The following is a 5879-nucleotide window of genomic DNA, read 5'->3' on the forward strand; positions in this document are numbered from 1 at the left end:
TAGAAGCGGGTAGAAAGCGGTAACATCAGGCGTGGTGGATGGGCAAAGAAGGCGAGTAGGAGGAGTGAAGAGGTGATAAAAAAGTGGATTAAGATGGGGATCCTCTGGTGAGAATAAAAAAGGCAGTAAAGGGCCCATGGTGGGGCTTAGTAAGGGAAGAAGGGTAAAGGGGAACAACAAAAGCAAGGGCATAATGTGTAGCCAGTGGCGACGCAAAAATTTGCCAAAATGCCGAAAGGTGGAAAGTACTGAATGGAAAGCAAGGGTGGGCACAACTTGATTGCCTAATAGAGGTGGTGCTGATCAGCCACAAGTTCAAAAAAGGCAATATTAATTACTATTCCACGTGGCATTGTGCCTGTATGGCGCAAAGGCGAGTCTTTTGAATATTTGATTCGTCATTAACACCTGTCCATGCTACCAATCAACTTTGGTGCATGATTCACTCCATTATCAAGGCCTACATATGTCTGGTGAGTAAGTATTCTTTCCCTTTACCACAAAGGCTAACCCATATTTTGCAAAGCAGCAACAGCCAATAGAATTGTTGAGCTGCCACCACCACTTTTATTATCCTCACCATCACCCAGTGAATATTTTCCAAAGACAGTATTATTGCAATAAATAACCTCATCGTATTTAAGGGTACTCACATTGAGTTCTAACTTTTTGAACTTGACTTTGAGCAGGTGATTGTATATGGCAAGGTACTATCTAATATCTGTTAATCGGATACGAGTACTCTTCTTGCGGGTTTTTACACAATTCTGGCACATTAGCTAAGGATACAAGACAATAGTGGCTGCTTTTACTGGTATATAAACTAGTATTCTGATGCTCACTTTTCAGTATGTCTGTCTACTTTCTCCTCACCCTTCCTATTCATTAGTCTTTAAACATAACTTTAGAAAGCTTTGATGGCTAGTTGCACACATTGTGCTAGGGGCAATAGCAGGGGACAGTCTTCTGGTACTAGGGCCCATGGTACTACTTGTACATCTCATATCTATGAAGACAGAGAATATATTGACGTTGAAAATGCTGGGGGCAGTGAACATTCTAAAGGTCACTTTGACGGTCAGGCTTCAGGTAACCTTTTTTATACTATAAATTTAACTATAATTATTTCTTTCTTAGTTCAACCTGGGGCACTATCAGTATAATGTTCCTTTGGAAGCTCTTTGATTCCCTCAATCCCAGCTTCAGTAGCCCCTTCACCTTCTGCAAATGATCCTAGTTGTGGCAGCGAAGAGTTGCCTGCTTATAAGAAAAAGAAAAGCCAGGAAGCCAAAGATATCAGCAAATTTTTTGATTGTAAGGTGGAATACCACTGGAGTGATGGTCCAGGTCTGGCTAACATCTGCAAGGCCTGCAAGTATGTATGTTATCCATTAGTTACTCCTTTATGTTGATTATTGTATTAGGGTGTCAGGAAAAACTCAAATATACGCTACTGGAACTAGTACAGGTACCATGTGTTGTCACCTTGCAAATGAACACTGGGATCATTGGCATCATAACTGTACCACAACTGAAGGGTGGTCACAATGTATCCAGAAGTATCTACCAACAGCAGAAAAAATCGTCAATCAGCTTGTAGCAGCTGGTTCTGTACCTTACAATGAACAAAACTTTTATAAAGCCCTAAGTAAATATATTGCTGTTACTCATCAGGTATTATATATGCATTCAATCCCCTTTATTAGTGGTTGTCTGTATCGCGCCACACACACATGTTGATCATGAGGGCCATCAAAAGGGTAATGACATGGGGGTTTCTCATGATCAGGGTCAATGTGGAGTTTTCAGCATACTTTGATCTTAGATACTGACTTTTAGGCTTGCTTTGTGGGCGCCCACAGATATTTGAGCTGTATATCCCACTATCAATGTCAAAATACAATCTTACTAGTGATCAAGGCCTTCAACTTCAAGTTTGTTTTTTTGAGAGGCCTTTCTGCTCCATCCAGTACATTAGGTCTGCTAGTACATCATTGCATGCAAATGCCTCATGTTAATGGAGTGGAAATGATTTCACTAGATCTTGGGGTCACTCAAATGTGGTACATGTACATATACCACTACATCTCTTGATCTAGAATATCTTTCACGGAAATGGCTGATGATATTGATGATAATAGCCAAGGACTTATGACCAATACACTTGTTTGAAGCATTCAAACAGGCTTCTAGATTTATAATGGATACAATATTATCATGTGAGTAATTTTCTGTTAGCATAAATGGTAAACAATACCTGAATTACTGAAGATTTTGTTGTCACTAGCTCACTCATGGCTCAGACTTGGCTCCTTGGATATAACACTATCTCCACCAGCACCAGTACTAGAATCTGTATGTGTATATGCCATGATCAATCCCATAGCCATAATGCAACCCTAGTACTGTATTCCCTGATGATGAGCATATCTCGGTGGTAGGCTTCACCGTGCTTCTTACACATGGCTTTGGGCTTATATTTTGAAAGGGTGATCACATTTGTCCACTTGCTAAGACCATTGCAGACAAAATTCCCAGCTTTTACTTATGGTCATTCTATGAAACAAACCAATTGGTCCAATGGTAAAGTCAATCTCAGTCGTTATATACACATCATTATTGCTTGCAGTGCAGGATCACTATATGTACAATGGGTCACATTTATTCTTACAAGGCCAATTGACCTCTATCACTGTTGTTCGGCATTCAGGTTGATCATCTGAGTGGTCTCGACCACCTCCTTTTTATTGATGTAGAAGAAAGCCTCTATCTATCATACCACTGCACAGTTTATGAATGCATCATCACTATAGGTCGCTACAAGTTCCTAGTATGTGGATATCATAATCCAGATATTCCTCGAAATATATCCCTTCAAAAGCTTGCCCCTAATTTGATTTGGCGGGGCAAGATCATTATCTTATACATGAGAATTCAAGTCCTTTTTCTTGCACATAGATATTGCAGCACTTTGATTGTACGTTGGGCAGTCACCATGCTTGAGATGACGAGGTAAACCAGCATGTTGATCCAGAATCCTGCTTTGATTTGAAGGGTTGTTTGTTATGAACTGGCAAGCCGGGATGACCATCTTGTGCATGTTTTGGACTGTATATTCTAAATCAATGATATTGAATTGGGGGGGAAGGTGGACCTCGTACATTGGTTTGGATTCCTGCATGACAGATATTTTGTTCATCACTGTAGCTAGCTCTTTATCATCACTACTCCGGCGGTCTTGTACTGAAGTTGATCTAGCTTTGTCGGAAAAGGTGTACAATGGTGAAGATGGTGTCGTAGGCCTAATTATAGATGTGTTTTATCAGTATAGTTGCTAGTATGATCACAATATAAGGTTTCCCTGCTGTTTTGATTTTCCTCCGAGCTGGAATCAGAGTACATGTTAGAAATGTGATGTACAAACCTACAAGGCTAAGCAAACTTTGTGAGCTGATAAGATAAGATACTAATCATGATCAGTATACATACATCATCCTAAGCCAAAACAAACTCCTTCTGAGTACTCAAAACCAATGATAGAGTAATGTGACTAGGAGCTAAGCTCATTGAACTGATGGGCATATGCATCGTGGACTTGAGCTTCTGAAACAGCCCCATCAACATGTAAAATAAGGTTTGGCTTCTGCATCAAAAATCATTAATTGCAAGTTGTTCTTGCACTACAACGTGAAAGGAACATGGTTCCTGCGTCACACATGCCCCCTAAGTTAGTTATGACTCATGATTTTAATTACATACACCAGACTGACATAGACGTCATATAAAAATTCCTATGTTACAAGTCACTTGGTCATGAATTGAGACATATCTGTAATATTTGATGTCAAAAACCTGAACAAGGTGATGCGGTGTTGAATGGAAAATCATATGTGTATTAATATGATAGTGCTTACAGTAATATCTATGAGGGTTATGGCTGAAATCATATTCCTCCTCCTCAGAATGGATTATGAACCATCTGTGAGTATTGCTTTGCATGGAGAGCCACAAGTTACGATAAGCATCAATGGGGAGACCAGGTACAAAAATATTGCTCAAACTGTATTTTGACTGTGCAACTCAAAGGTGGGGCCATGCACCTTGTTTATCTTGGGAAATCTTGCAATTGATGGCATGAATAGTGTCAGAGGCCCTTAACCAAGATGTAACAACGGAAGCTCAGAATTAAGGTTCCACAATCTTAAAGTAGTTGCAACCATTGATTTCATCATCTGATTTATCACTCAACATTCCATTGGGTCACAACTGATACCAAACTCATGGCCTTCAATCTTCTCCAATCTCTCCCATGCACTCCTGAATGGCAAATATTTCAGTTATCGGTAATCAACACGATTGAAGAAAATAAACTTATCTTTGGTGCAGTTGAGATCTAGATCACTGCAGAAGTTGTACAACAGTCAGGAGAGGCTCCTGGAGGTTCTGAATCAGCACTTAAGTCCAAGGAGAAATGGTGTGACTTCCACAAAGTCAAATTGCACAACACCTCGGAGTGTTGAACACTTCAGTTAGTTGGGAAAGGTCAAAAGAAGAAGGGAAAGGAGAAGCACAGGGATAAAGGAAAAGAGAAGGAAAAGGCAAATATAGTGGAGCAATCATCTGTATCTGTAACAACCAAGAGTTAGTTACTCTGGCGCACAAGAGCACACACTATAAAGGTAGTGAATGGGGAGTGGTTACCCCTTAGGCTGCAGAGAGTTTGTTGGTTAACAACAGGAGGACTCGCTGAGGAGTCTCCTTGATCTATTGGGGTATTTATACTAATACAGAGTGTTTGTACCTATGTACTGTACAGTTGATAAAAGCAGTGGCTGATGATGTCAGAGGGCACAGCCCGTGTGATCAGCTCCACTGCATGAGAGACTTTGTGTCTAAAAGAAGATAAAAGGCAGTGTTGCGCGAGAAAGTGGAGTTAGAACAAAAAGGAATGTGCTGCATGGCACAGAGTGTGAACTATAGTAAAAGATTTAAAGCAAAGAATAAAATTTAAAGGAAAGGTCTGAAAATTGTGTTATTGTAACAGTATCTGACTCCAAGGAGGAACAGAGTCATATTGCATTGGAACATGTACATATTTCCAAGCCCCTTGCTAAACACATTCAAGCTTACCTTGTGTCGGAACCTGATAAGACCGAAACAACAATTATCATTGACTGCAGAGCAACATCTCACATGGTCCCTCACCGCTCCTGCTTTGAGCCAGGAACATACCATGTTCTGAACCCTCCGAGGACAATCAGTTTTGGGGATGAATCCTCTGTAAATGCCATTGGAATTGGAACAGTAATCCTACAAGCAACTGTTGATAAAAAAGACTACAATACTACACTGTTAAATGTCTTACTTGTGCCAAACTTCACTTTAGCACCTGTCTCCATCCACAAATTGTCTAAAACGGGGTTATCAATACTTTTTTCAGCAGGGTCCAATGCTTGTGAAGTTTGGAAAAAGAAAAAACTCATCCTCACTGCCTTACACAAGCGAGGACTGTATCACATCCAAGCAAAACCCAAAATCAATTTGGAGTCAGCTTTTGCAGCAGTAGATGTAAATCTATTGCACAGAAGAATAGGACACATTGGAATGGATTGCTTACAATGAATGGTTACAAAAGAACAGCTCCAGGACATAGACACCCTGACGGGAACCCCAGAGTTCTGTGAACCTTGTGTTTTAGGAAAGATGAAGAAATTACCTTTCGAGTCCACTGGAGGAAACCGAGCCAAGCGCCCTATACAAACTGTGTACACAGATGTTGGAGGACCAATAAAACCAACCTCCAGGGAGGGTTTTTGATACTGGATTATCATTGTAGACAATTTAGGCAATTACTCTTTCGGTCATCAGCTAACAGCGCC

This window comes from Serpula lacrymans (genome assembly GCF_000218685.1).
Source record: "Serpula lacrymans var. lacrymans S7.9 unplaced genomic scaffold SERLAscaffold_1, whole genome shotgun sequence".
Taxonomy (NCBI): domain Eukaryota; kingdom Fungi; phylum Basidiomycota; class Agaricomycetes; order Boletales; family Serpulaceae; genus Serpula; species Serpula lacrymans.